This window comes from Eubalaena glacialis, chromosome 10 (assembly GCF_028564815.1).
Source record: "Eubalaena glacialis isolate mEubGla1 chromosome 10, mEubGla1.1.hap2.+ XY, whole genome shotgun sequence".
Classification (NCBI taxonomy): Eukaryota; Metazoa; Chordata; class Mammalia; order Artiodactyla; family Balaenidae; genus Eubalaena; species Eubalaena glacialis.
The window spans coordinates 69191271-69205497 of record NC_083725.1 but is presented as its reverse complement, the minus strand read 5'-3'; the positions used below and the strand labels follow the sequence as shown (position 1 = coordinate 69205497).

The following is a 14227-nucleotide window of genomic DNA, read 5'->3' as shown; positions in this document are numbered from 1 at the left end:
ACTCTTGGAGAGGCAGGAAATCAATAAAAGGAGAAAAACTGCCTAGGTAAAAGGACTGAAATCATATTGCTCATATTTGAAACAAATAATAGCTCTGGCAGGAATTCAAATTCCATCAAATGTGAAGCCCTTCTAACCTACTCTGCAAGTTATTAGAATCATTACTACTAAAAATAATAGTGGGTCAATATACAAAGCATAAAAATGACAAATGCCCAATAATTCAAGGTGACCAGTTAAATAAGCACAATTAACACAAAGTATGTTTAAGCAAGTCTCATTTCAAAAAGACTACAATTTAAAAAAAAAAAAAAAGACATAGGAGGCCTCATGTCAAAACCTGCTTTCCAAATACCTTGACCTTCAAGGATGTGCCATGGTAGCAGTATAAATGTTATTCAGTCAAGGTGGAGGAGAAGGCAGTTAGAACTTCAATGGAATTGTTCTACCTATGATTATGGCCAATTTATAAGCTATGTCACAAGATATCTTTGCTGCAGAGTGATCTACAAAATCTATTTTTGATAATTCCATTTTGTTCCATTCATGTGAATCATGGTCCTTGTTATGAATAATGTGATTTCTCAGAGCCTTAGATGTGAGGTGTTACTTCTAGGTTTTGAAACTGCAGTGGGAGAAGAGGTTGCTTCTTTTTATGTAGGTCCAGAATGTGTAATATCTGACACATGGCTGGAACTCTCCTCTCCCCACACTCTATCCCCCACAAATAATAAAGTCTCCTCTAAGATGTGCCGGAGAATGAATCACTCCACTTGCTACTAAGAGATAATCTCTCTCACAGTAGAAGAGAACAACTGCTTCTACTGCTGTTTATGTAAAGAACAGAGCATCTTAGGACAGAAAAATGAGACCAATACTGTTTGCACTGAAATGCCAACAGACTGTACAGCCAAACTGTAACTTGCCTAAGATGCTAAGAGAAACCATCTCTTAGTGAACATTTCTTCTGATTTTTGAATTTTAAATAAAAATCAAAAGATATCGAAATCATTATGGTAGCTTATAGCTGAAACTATCCAGTGAGATAATAAGCTGCAACGCCATTCAGAAAAATTGAACAAACTTCCAATTTTAGGATGGTAGATTAAAGGAGTTTATGCCTCCTTCCTTTTCTGAAATTGTTCCAAAACAAGAAGAAAAAGTAAAAACGCAAACTCTGGCTTTGACATCTCTAACCCAGACCCGTAATATTTTAAGTTGGGCGACAAAGATAGAGCCACGGTAACTGACTAAACAGAGGATAGAAAGTGCTTACTGAAGGGGAAAGTAACAAGTAGCAAGTCAATCAGCCAAGCAGAACCCCAGAAAGGATCAGGAATGTGAAGTACCAGGTACCACAGAAGGTAGGGAAGAGAAAAGGGGCCCCAAACAAGGGAATTGTATCAAAGACTATATAAACAGTAGTTATAAACCTATTCCCATCTTTGGAGGAATGGCACATAAGAGGCTCTAGGCTCATAAACCAGGCATAGTAGACTACTAGGGTGAGGTGCTGTCAGAAGATATGGGGATTGATAGCCAATGGTCTCTCTCCAAGCACCTTTCATAACACTGGCAGCATCTTATAAGCCTGAAAAAGAGATGGAAAGGTCCTTCTGTATATAAGCTGAAACATCCCAGAGAAAGGACCTGTAAGTTCTGAATATAGAGGTAACTTCAATAAAAAAGCCAGTTCACCACCAAATCATCTATAATGAACCCTTCTAATCAAGAAATTCTACCCCTCACGTTGAGCTTCCAATTACGTTGATGCTTCTCTTAAATCTGAACAAACTGTAAAAGTTTGTCATATATTTGATAAAATCTCCAATAGGAAATAAAGAAAAATAAAACAAATAAGCCAGCAAAAAGAAAGAAAGATAGAAAGAAAAGAAAGTCTATGATAAAAGCTATTGCATTTTTCATTTTATTTATTTATTTATTTATTTATTTTTGGCTGCATTGGGTCTTTTTGTTTTGTTTTGTTTTGTTTTGTTTTTTTAATTAATTAATTTATTTATTTGTGGCTGTGCTGGGTCTTCGTTTCTGTGCGAGGGCTTTCTCCAGCTGCGGCAAGCGGGGTCCACTCTTCATCGCGGTGCACGGGCCTCTCACCATCGCGGCCCCTCTCGCTGCGGAGCACAGGCTCCAGACGCGCAGGCTCAGTAGTTGTGGCTCACGGGCCCAGTCGCTCCGCGGCATGTGGGATCTTCCCAGACCAGGGCTCGAACCCGTGTCCCCTGCATTAGCAGGCAGATTCTCAACCACTGCGCCACCAGGGAAGCCCCGGGTCTTTTTGTTGATGCATGCAGGCTTTCTCTAGTTGTGGAGAGCAGGTGCTACTCTTTGTTGTGGTGCGTGGGCTTCTCATTGCAGTGGCTTCTCTTGTTGTGGAGCATGGGTTCTAGGCACGCGGGCTTCAGTAGTTGTGGCACATGGGCTTAGTTGCTCCACGGCATGTGGGATCTCCCTGGACCAGGGCTTGAACCCGTGTCCCCTACATTGGCGGGCGGATTCTTAACCACTGTGCCACCTGGGAAGTCCCACTATTGCATTTTTGAAGGAAGAGCAAGATCCTATTTTTAAAAAAGAACACTGTTTCAAAACAAGCTTTCTTGGAAATTAAAATTACGATAGCCAAAGTTTAAAAATAAAATAAAATAATTAGAAGATAACATTAAGGAAATATTCCAGAAAGCATAGCAAAAAGCTAAGAGATGAACACTAGATAATTTGAGGAGGATATAAGATTACTCCAGGAGACTCAGCATGCAAACAATAGAAATTATATAGAGAGAGAACGAAGAAAACTTTAATGCAGAGATTATTATAAAATAAATTATATAAAATAAGTTCTCACACCTGGGAGACATGAGTTTCCAAATTGAAAGTGTATGTCAGACGCCCAGCAAAAATAAAAGAAGATCATTTCAGTTCACATCATCATGAAATTCCACATCAGAGACAAAAGAAGATCTTAAAAGTTCCCAGAAATTAAAACAGGACATATCAAAAAGATTAAAAACCAGAAAAGGGAGACTTCCCTGATGGTCCAGTGGTGAAGAGTACGTCTTCTGATGCAGGGGACGAGGGTTCGATCCCTGGTTGGGGAACTAGGATCCCCCATGCCTCGGGGTAACTAAACCTGCGTGCCACAACTGCTGAGCTTGTGCACCTCAAGTAGAGAGCCCACGTGCAGCAAACTACAGAGCCCACACGCTCTGGAGCCCTTGCGCCACAACTAGAGAGAGAAAACTGCATGCCTCAACGAAGATCCCACATGCTGCAACTAACACATGGCACGGCCAAAAAAATAAAATAAATGAAAAAAAAACAGAAATGGCATCAATGTTCTCAATAATAACATTGGAAATTGGGGAAAAAAACAAAGAAACTTCTAAGTGAAAAGATTTTCAAACTAGAATTCTATTCCCAGGCAAACTATCATTTAAATGTGCAGGTAGAGTAAAATATTTCCAGATATACAAGGTCTCAAAAATTCACTCTTTTCCAAAAAGCTATTGAAGAAGCCAAACAAGGAGTTAAACAAAAGAAAAGGAAGTTATAGATCTAGAAATAATAGATCTTACACAGGAAAGAAGTAAAAGGTATTCCTAGGAAAACCAAAAAAAGTCTAGAGGGTAACCAACCCAGACAGAGCAGAAGGATGTAGGTAAATTTAACCATACAGAAAATGGAGTTGAAGGAAAACTTGCCAACAAGTGGAAAGAAACTAGACAAATGAAAAATAGCATTTTAGCCCTATTAGACTTTCAAAAACTATGCATATATACACTTGAATTAAACGTAATTGAATTTTATAAATGGTGTTGGGAAAACTGGACAGTCACATGCAAAAAAATGAAACTAGACCACTATCACACACCGTACACAAAAATCAACTCAAAATAGATTAAAGACTTGAATGTAAGACTTGAAACAATAAAACTCCTAAAAGAAAACATAGGTAGTACTTTCTTTGACATTTGTCTTAGCAATATCTTTCTAGATGTGTCTACTCAGGCAAGGGAAACAAAAAAATAAACAAATGGGACTACATCAAACTAAAAAGCTTCTGCACAGCAAAAGAAACTATCAACAAAACAAAATGACAAGGACTTCCCTGGTGGCACAGTGGTTAAGAATCTGCCTGCTAATGCAGGGGACACAGGTTCAATCCCTGGTCCAGGAAGATCCCACATGCCACGGAGCAACTAAGCCCATGCGCCACAACTACTGAGCCTGTGCTCTAGAGCCCACGAGCCACAACTACTGAGCCTGCGTGCTGCAACTACTGAAGTCTGCGCACCTAGAGCCCGTGCTCTGCAGCAAGAGAAGCCACTGCAATGAGAAGCCCACGCACTGCAACAAAGAGTAGTCCCCGCTCACTGCAACTAGAGAAAGCCTGCACGCAGCAACAAAGACCCAACTCAGCCAAAACAAAACAAAACAAACACAAAATGACAACCTACTGAATGGGAGAAGATATTTGCAAGTGAAATATTTGATGAGGGGTTTATACCCAAAATATATAAAGAACGTATACAATTCAACAACAAAAAAACAAGCAACCCAATTTAAAAATGGGCAGAGGAGCTGAATAGACATTTTTCCAGAGAAGACAAACAGATGGCTAACTGGCACGGGAAAAGATGTTCAACAGCACTAATTATTAGGGAAATGCAAATGAAAACTACAATGAGATATCACCTCACAACTGTTAGAACGACTATTATCAAAAAGGCAAGATATAGCAAGTGTTGGTGAGGATGTGGAGAAATGGGAACCCTTGTGCACAGTTGGGGGTAATGTAAATTGGTGCAGCTACTGTGGAAAACAGTATGCAGATTCCTCAAAAAATTAAGAATAGAACTACCATATGATCCAACTGTCCCACCTCTGGGTATTTATCCAAAGAACATGAAAACACTAATTCAAAAAGATATATGGGGGGATTCCCTGGTGGTGCAGTGGTTAAGGATCCACCTGCCAATGCAAGGGGCACGGGTTCGAGCCCTGGTCCGGGAAGATCCCACATGCCGCGGAGCAACTAAGCCCGTGCGCCACAACTACTGAGCCTGCACTCTAGAGCCTGTGAGCCACAACTACTGAGCCTGCGTGCCACAACTACTGAAGCCCGCACACCTAGAGCCTGTGCTCTGCAACAAAAGAAGCCACCACAATGAAGCCTGTACACCGCAACGAAGAGTAGCCCCCGCTCGCTGCAACTAGAGAAAGCCCATGCACAGCAATGAAAACCCAACACAGCCAAAAATAAATAAAAGTAAAATAAATAAATTTAAAAAAAAAAGATATATGCACCCCTTTGTTCATTGCAGCATTATTTACAATAGCCAAGGTATGGAAACAAGCTAAGTGTCCATCAATGGATGAATGGATAAAGAAGATGTAAGATAGATATATATATTCATATATATATATGTATATATATGAATACTACTCAACCATAAAAAAGATGAAATCTTGCCATTTGTGACAACATGGATGGACCTTGAGGGTATTATGCTAAGTGAAATAAGTCACATGGAGAAAGACAAATACTGTATGATTTCATTCATACGTAGAATATTTTTTTAAAACTCAAAACAAAATAAATGAACAAACCAAAGCAGACAAAAACAAAGTCATAGATATAGAGAACAGAGTAGTGGTTACCAAAGGGGAAGGAGCAGAGGGCAAAATGGATAAAGGGAATCACCTTCTATGGTGACAGAGGAAATGCTCTGAGCACGCTGTGAGGTATACAGAAATAGAAATGTAATGCTGTACACTTGAAATTTATTTATTTATTTTTAAATTTTTATTGGAGTATAGTTGCTTTACAACGTTGTGTTAGTTTTTACTGTACAGCAAAGTGAATCAGCTATATGTATACACATATCCCCTCTTTTTTGGATTTCCTCTTTCCTTCTTTTCTGGATTTGAAATTTATATAATGTTATAAACCAATGCTCCCTCAATAAAAAATAAATCTAGGGACTTCCCTGGTAGCGCAGTGGTTAAGAATCCACCTGCCAATGCAGGGGACAGAGGTTTGAGCCCTGGTGGGGGAAGATCTCACATGCCGTGGGGCAACTAAGCCCATGTGCCACAACTACTGAGCCTGCGCCCTAGAGCCCACGAGCCACAACTACTGAGCCCGCGTGCCACAACTACTGAAGCCTGCGTGCATAGAGCCCGTGCTCCGCAGCAAGAGAAGCCACCGCAATGAGAAACCCGTGCACCACAACGAAGAGTAGCCCCCGCTTGCCACAACTAGAAAAGCCCGCACAGCAACAAAGACCCAACACAGCCAAAAATAAATAAATAAATAAAAATTTTAAAAAATCTTAAAAACTCTCAAAATTAAAAAATGTAATTGAATTTTTTAAAGTACTGAGGTGCTTCATGCCAGACCACAATGATCTTTCCTCCTCCACGACTCCTTTAATTCTTATAGTTTGCACCAGTCCTTCATTAAACATTAACCACATGCTACCTTCTATTGTTATTAAACTTCTTTTAGAAAACTAAATATTTTTGAGTATTTATTAAACACCCTAATTTATTTATACTTCATAATAACGCTATGACGTAGATATTACTATCTTCATTTAAAGTTTAGGGAATAAGGGAATCAGTCACAGAGCCAACAAGAGATGGGAATCACTTAAATCAGGATATTTACTGTTATCCTTGACCTTTTCTTCTTCCGTATCATTCATATGTAATCAGTCATCAAACCCTGTGAAAGCTATCTCTTTAACATCTCTCTGTTACAATTAGCTCTATTTTCACCGTTACCACTATTAAGATAATCTGAATGAATGTATGCCTTTATACTCCTACCACAGGCCCATTTCAGCATGGCACCACAGTCCAAAGAAACACAAAAATGTCACTCTCTCCACTCCACAATGTTCTCCAATAGGGAGTCTCATTACATCTACAGTCAAAATCAATCTGAGGAATTTGTCAAAAATAAAGATTATGGAACCCCAAGCTGAAACTACTGAGTCAAAATCTCTGAAGGTGTGGCCTAGGAAACTGATTTTTAACAGGTGTAACAAGTGGACTTTTATGCACCCTAAGTTTGAGAATCAGTATGCTACTCCATACTTTCTTTGTGTCCTAGTTTGTCAATTAGATCATAAGCTATCCAAGGTAGGGTTGTACCTTATGTGTATAACGTACCTCCAGGGTCTTATAGGTATTTGATGCTCAGAAATATAGGTATTTTGGTACATCAGAGTTACATCGTGGTGCATTGTGTTTATGACAAGTGTGAAATCTCAGCTGAATCTTGGCATACAGGCAGAATTTGAATAGATGGAAAGGGAGGAGAAAAAGGTAAAAGTACTGAAACTAGTATAAATAATATCATAATAACTACAAAGAACCAGCGTCAATATATATCTTCAAGTCTCCTGAATATAATTGCCATTAGAATTCTCCCCTGGGGCTAAAAAATGCCAGCATTGGGTGGTAGAATCAGCCTGAAAATTCTCATTATTTTCATCAGTAGAAGCAAGAAGTTTCCATACAGCACTGACCCTAAAATATGTCTTCCTGGCTTCACCTGACATGCCTATTATTGTTTTTGTTGCCTAGATCTGAGACTATCAAGGTTAGTGTGCAAAGGGTCTTTTCAGAGGAGGTTTGTAAGAACATCTACGTTACAGCTGGAGTCCAACACAGACAACAGAGATGACAACAGGGTCGACATGTGCTCTTTGTCCACACTCCACTGTAGTCTAACAAGGAAAAAAAAGCCACATAGGTTGTTTGCTATGTTATCTGTCTACTAAAATTATCGGTTAAGATTCTTTCAACTGGAAGAAATAGAAATCTCAACCCTAAATAGTTTAAATAGTAGGGCAAGTCACATAAAGAAGTCCCAAGTTAGGGCACCTTCAGAGTTGGTTAATTTCCATCCAGCAATGTCAGCGAAGACCACCTTCTTCTGTCTTTCTGTTCTGCTTTCCTCAGTTTATTGACTTTGCCCTTAGATACTAGCATCCCCAGTATTCACAAGATGGCTGTCATAGTTCAAGTTGACACTTCTAGACACTATAAAGTCCAAAGAAAGAAGATGCCTCGCTGCATCTCTTTTTTTCTTTTTTCTTTTTTGGCCCTGCCGTGCGGCTTGTGGGATCTTAGTTCCCTGACCAGGGATTGAACCCGGGCCCTGGGCAGTGAGAGTGCAGAGTCCTAACCACTGGGCCGCTAGGGAATTCCCCGATGTATCTCTATTTATAAGTGAAAAACTTTCCCCAGAATCTCCCCAGCAGATTCCCCATTACATCTTTTTTTTTTTTTAACATCTTTATTGGAGTATAATTGCTTTACAATGGTGTGTTAGTTTCTGCTTTATAACAAAGTGAATCAGCTATACATATACATATATCCCCATATCTCCTCCCTCTTGCGTCCCCCTCCCTGCCACCCTCCCTATCCCACCCCTCTAGGTGGTCACAAAGCACCGAGCTGATCTCCCTGTGCTATGCGGCTGCTTCCCACTAGCTATCTATTTTACATTTAGTAGTGTATATATGTCCATGCCGCTGTCTCACTTCGTCCCAGCTTACCCTTCCCCCTCCCCATGTCCTCAAGTCCATTCTCTGGTAGGTCTGCGTCTTTATTCCCGTCCTGCCCCTAGGTTCTTCATGACCTAGGTTCTTCATTTTTTTTTTTTTTTTTAGATTCCATATATATGTGTTAGCATACGGTATTTGTTTTTCTCTTTCTGACTTACTTCACTCTGTATGACAGACTCTAGGTCCATCCACCTCACTACAAATAACTCAATTTCTTTTCTTTTTAGCTGAGTAATATTCCATTGTATATATGTGCCACATCTTCTTTACCCATTCATCTGTTGATGGACACTTAGGTTGCCTCCATGTCCTGGCTATTGTAAATAGAGCTGCAATGAACATTGTGGTACATGACTCTTTTTGAATTATGGTTTTCTCAGGGTATATGCCCAGTAGTGGGTTTGCTGGGTCGTATGGTAGTTCTATTTTTAGTTTTTTAAGGAACCTCCATACTGTTCTCCATAGTGGCTGTATCAATTTACTTTCCCACCAACAGCGCAAGAGGGTTCCCTTTTCTCCACACCCTCTCCAGCATTTATTGTTTGTAGATTTTTTGATGAAGGCCATTCTGACTGGCGTGAGATGATATCTCATTGTAGTTTTGATTTGCATTTCTCTAATGATTAATGGTATTGAGCATTCTTTCATGTGTTTGTTGGCAATCTGTATATCTTCTTTGCCCATTACATCTTACTGGCAAGAACTTCTTCATATAGCCATCCTAAATCTGTCACTGGCAAGAGAAATAGGATTTCTATGCTAAATACAAAAGTGTATGGCTGTGTGGAGGGAGATGGGTTATTACAAAAAAATTACAATTTTGTAATAAGGAAGAAAAGATGGAAAAGGACATTTGGTAGTCCACCACCAATGTACACTACACTAACACACCAGTCCAGTTTCAAGTATGTTCTGCCTTGATACATTCATTTATTCATTCTACAATACTTTTACCTACTTTATACCAAGCACTGTGCTGTCCTACTGGAAAGACAAAGCAGAAAAAGATTTGGTCCCTGCTCTTGAGTTTATATCAATCTCCTGTTGAGACACATATGTAAAAATGTAAGCTAGAATGAAGTAATAGAGTTGCAGGTACATTAAAATTCTATTTTACTTACAAGATCTGACAAGAAGAGTAAATTATTGTCTATAGACTTCAGCGATCATATGTATATTTCATATTTCATCCAGCACTTTGATACTTAATACAATATAGGTGAATCTTAATTTCCTCCTCCAAGAGGAACAGGATTTATCTGCTAATTTGATGAGTTTTCTATTTGCATTTTATTATACCGAGAGCCCAAGAGAAGAACCACTGTTGATGATAAGTAGTTTTACTATACTGTACTATACCAGAATGGAGCTCAGGGCACAAGTCTGAGCTGGAAATAGAAATTTTGGAGTCATCGGCTTACAGATGGCAGTTGTAGCCATGAGGATTAATGTAATCAATTAAGTAGGTGTAGGCTGAAAGGCCAGGACAGAACTCGATGGAACAGCAATAGTTAAAGTAAGGCAGGGGGATTTCCCTGGTGGCACAGTGGTTAAGAATCCACCTGCCAATGCAGGGGACACGGGCTCGATCCCTGGTCTGGGAAGATCCCACATGCCGTGGAGCAGCTAAGCCCGTGTGCCACAACTACTGAGCCTGCGCTCTAGAGCCTAGGAGCCACAACTACTGAGCCCGCATGCCACAACTACTGAGCCTGCGCTCTAGAGCCTAGGAGCCACAACTACTGAGCCCGCATGCCACAACTACTGAAGCCCGCGTGCCTAGAGCCGGTGCTCCTCAGCAAGAGAAGCCACCGCGATGAGAAGCCCGCACACCGCAGCGAAGAGTAGCCCCCGCTCACCGCAACTAGAGAAAGTCCGCACGCAGCAACAAAGACCCAATGCAGCTATAAATAAATAAGTAAGTAAATAAATAAATAAATAAATTTAAAGTAAGGCAGGGACTTCCCGGGTGGTCCAGTGCCTAAGACTCCGCGCTCTCAGTGCAGGGGGCTAGGGTTCAATCCCTGGTCGGGAAACAGATCCCTCATACCGTGACAAAGATCCCGCACGCGGCAAGGAAGATCCTGCGTGCCGCAACTAAGACCCGGTGCAACCAAATACATAAATAAATAAATATTTAAAAAAATAATAAAGCCTGGCAGAGAAAGTAATCTGTGAAGAATTATCAAAAAGTTAGGAGAGAAACCAGGAGAAAGTGATGGCCAGAAAGAAGGGAAGAGAAAGTTTCAAAAGGAAAGGTATGGTCAGTAGGGCCAAATGTATTCAGAGCAGTTAGGTACGTTGTGGACTGAAAATTATTCATTGAATCTGTTCTCAAAAGGTGAGTGACTGCAAATGGGCACAGGGCTCTTTTCAAGGCAATAGAAATGTTTTCAGATTTGATTGTGGTGATGATTGTACAATGTTGTAAATTTAATAAAAATCACTGAATTATAATTAAGCCACTTAAAATGAGTGACTTTATCATATGTAAATTATATCTCAATAAAGTTTTCCTTTTTTAAAAGGTCACTGTCCTGAGTCAAAGAAGTTTCAATGGAGAGAGGAGGACAGAAGCCACGCTTGGGTTTAAGAGGAAATGGGAGACTAAGAAATGGCGGGGAAAAAAAAAGAAATGGAGGCAAGAAGTGAAGACTCTTTAATCTAAGGAATTTTGTTCTGAAGAGAAGGAAAGAAAAAAGAAGGTAGCAAATAAAGAAGTGGGGCATACAAGGTCAAAAAGGCAGGAAGATAGTGAGTTTAGTTTTACACGTATTTCATTGAAGTAAGAATCCAATAGCTAGAGGTAGATAATTATTATTTATTGTTTTAGAAGTAGGAATTGCCATGCAAGGTTCCACAGTAGGTGGACATAGGATTGAAGCTGGAAAGGGAACAACACACAGCAGATACAAGTCCCCTCTCTGGTCTCCAGGCAAACTCTTTTTCCCATAATTACTGAGCTCAGAGAATATCTGTAGCGCTTATTCATCTCTATCAGCTTCTAGGCATATAAACATCAACTGATCCTTTAGTATACTATATAGTGAAGAAAATCTCTCCACTCTCCCCATTCCAGTTCTTCATTATCAGGAAATTTTTCCTTGTATTTAACTCGGATCTCTCTTTTAAAAATTGAGTGCTTTAAAACTCTTCATTTAAGAAAAATGTTGCATGCAGTTGTGCTTTCTGTTGTTAGTGTTTACAAGATCACCAGATATCCTACAAAAATATTGGGTCACATCTCCAACCTCTCTAGCCTTGGTTTCTCCATCAGAATTAAATTAAATGATGTCTGTAAAGCATGTAGCATAGTGCCTGCACAGAGAAAGAACTCAATAAATAGTTATCATTTGGAGGGAAAGATGCAAAAAAAAATGTTTATATAGAGATGTTACTCTTTTCCCCTTGGGATAACATCCCTTTTGTATTATTTGATAGAAAACTTAACATTAGTATCTGAACTATTAACCCATTTTACTTATAAACTCATAAATTAGAGAATGAAATTATTCACATTACAAAACAATTCATCCATTGCAAAGGGTTCATAGGCTTCCTTTAAGTACCATCTTCTTAAGTGTTTGTTTAGAGTCATTAAATTCCATTAAATTCTTAACAGAAGGCAAACCCAAAAGCTCAAAGTATAACAAACCACTACTGATTAAATATCAATCACAAATTAAGATAAAGCAAGTTTGAAATTATAATGAAAAAAGAGCATTTAAGTGTCTAGCTTTCTAATTTTTCACTTTGCTGTATAGAGAGTTAAAATATTGAACAGTCCTGTTCAATACCAGGTATTTATGCTTTGGTAGTAATGAACAGGCAAAAGCCATGCTAATTCCAAGACAGAGCTTTACTACAGGGGAAGGACTCTGTTCTTCCTAATACAAATACCTGAAAGGGACCAATACTCAACATTCAAAGAAACAAACTACAGAGAGACTGACAGGCAGCTCTATATAGTAACATTATTATACATGTAGTTTTCATTTGTTTACATGTAATTTCAGTGTTCTGCCTTGTATCTTCCAATATTATAAATTCTTTGAGGACACACATTTTACCTTCGGTTTGACCTACAAGGCCTAGCCCAATGTTTTACTCTAGGGGTGTTCAATAAAAACATATTAAGTTGAAATAATGAATGCATAATATTGGTGTATTAATGAGATTGGGTTGCCAGATAAAATACTGGATGCCAAATTAAATTAGAATTTTAAATTCTATATTCAAATTTAACAGGGCATCCTTATTTTTGTTTGCTAAATCTTGCAACTCTAATTATGAGTAACCTTTAGTAAGAAATCAGATCTTGCAGCCCCACAGACTGGCTAAGGGTTTCTTTCTTTAGCAGTGAGACTGCCCTAATCCAAAGGCTTTAGAACCAAGCAATCTCACATGCTCAACAGAGAGACTGAACTAGAAAACACATACTATAATTGTCTGATTTTTATAGAGGATAGAGTAAAATACTCACTATAATTCCTAGTTGCAGAAAATTTGGGAAGGGGCAAAGGAGATAATTATTATGCCTTTTATATGTTCTTGAGAAGAGATATGCTGTGCAGGTACAAAAATCATATTTAGATACACTTTTTTTTCAGGTCTGCTTATTTTTAAAGGCAATTCTGATAGAAGATTGGCTCAAGGGGTGGGAAGGTTTGTGAAAAGGTTTGAAAGAGAGAACATTATAATTGGCAATTTCTGGGACTTCCCTGGTGGTCCAGTGGGTAAGACTCCACACTCCCAATGCAGGGGACCTGGGTTCGATCCCTTGTCGGGAAACTAAGATCCCACATGCATGCCGCAATTAAGAGTCCACATGCTGCAACTAAAGAAGCTCGCAGGCCAGAACTAAGAGCCTGCGTGCCACAACTAAAGATCCTGCATGCTGCAAGGAAGATCCCGTGTGTCGCAGCTAAGACATGGTGCAGCCAAAATAAATAAATAAATAAAATATATTTTTTTAATTGGCAATTTCTTCACTTATAGAATTGACTGCTTAGTGAATGCAGCTTCTATTTTGGACAGATTCTTTTTTTTAATTTCCAAAAGTAAAAACTTCCATATTTTTTTTAAAGCACAACATAATATGGGCAGACGGAATTGGAACCTCTGGCTTTGGTGTGGTCATGTTTCTCCAGTATTATCTCAACGAGCAGGGAGACCGGATCTATTCGCTGAAGAAGCTTGACCCTATGAGACAACAGACCTGTGTGGCCCATCCTGCTCAGTTCTCCCAGACGACAAATACTCTTGACACCAAATTACCATCAAGGCATGCTTTAAGGTGCTCATGACCCAGCAATTGCGCCCCGTCCTCTGAGGATCTCTTAAAATTTCATGTCTCTTCTGCTGTCTGCTCGCCCTCAAGAGACTTCCTGAAACCAAGCTCTTCAATCTGTGAGCCTTGAAGCTTTCCTACGACCCTTGCTCTTTGGAATCCAGTCTCATGATTGCCTTCAATCATGCTTGTTGTGAGGCAATCATGGTAGCATCCCCTATAAAGGGAAGACGTTTGAATCTTCTTATCATACTTTGAATCACTGCCAGGTTATTAAAATGATTTGAAGAAAAAAAAACATAATATGACCCCACCAACATTACCACCTACTCCAATTAGG

The 14227-nt window shown here is 39.3% G+C and overlaps 1 pseudogene; it reads left to right on the top strand.

Moving 5' to 3' along the window:
* The first annotated feature begins 13735 nt into the window (after positions 1–13735).
* On the top strand, positions 13736–13929 carry LOC133099399 (H/ACA ribonucleoprotein complex subunit 3-like; annotated as a pseudogene).
* The last annotated feature ends 298 nt before the right edge of the window (positions 13930–14227 follow it).